This window comes from Pteropus vampyrus, unplaced genomic scaffold, assembly GCF_000151845.1.
Source record: "Pteropus vampyrus isolate Shadow unplaced genomic scaffold, Pvam_2.0 Scaffold9768, whole genome shotgun sequence".
NCBI classification, from domain to species: Eukaryota; Metazoa; Chordata; class Mammalia; order Chiroptera; family Pteropodidae; genus Pteropus; species Pteropus vampyrus.
Window position 1 is genome coordinate 1 of NW_011898549.1, and position 347 is coordinate 347.

General features: G+C 70.0%; 1 non-coding gene across 1 annotated transcript; it reads right to left on the reverse strand.

Annotated features, from left to right (window-relative positions):
- Positions 1-45: 45 nt before the first annotated feature.
- On the reverse strand, positions 46-154 carry LOC111734927. Its single transcript, XR_002778629.1, has one exon. It is a non-coding gene; the product is annotated as a small nucleolar RNA SNORD23 (small nucleolar RNA).
- Between the last annotated feature and the right edge of the window lie 193 nt (positions 155-347).

A 347-nucleotide genomic window follows, 5' to 3' on the forward strand; every position in this document is an offset into this window, starting at 1 on the left:
ATCACCCAGCCCCTTGGCCCTGGGGATCTGCGCCCTGGGACCCCGTGCCCTCAGCCCCCGGCAGCAGCCCAACCGGCCCAGCCTGGGGCAGCCATGGTGTCGCCCACAGCCCCTGAGGGGCACGGGGAGCAAGGATGGGTGTCATCATTGGGCACAGGGCTCCCCACAGCACGTTGCCGCGGGTGGCAAGTACCTTTAGGGTCCTGAGCGAGTCCGGCAGCTCGGAGCTGAGCTGCACGTCGATGTCGGGGGCCTGATACCTGGGGAAGACAGGCAGGCGTTCCGGTCGGCCTGGCCGAAGGCAGAGCGCAAGGGCCCCTGGGGGGGGCGGGGCTTTTGGGAACAGG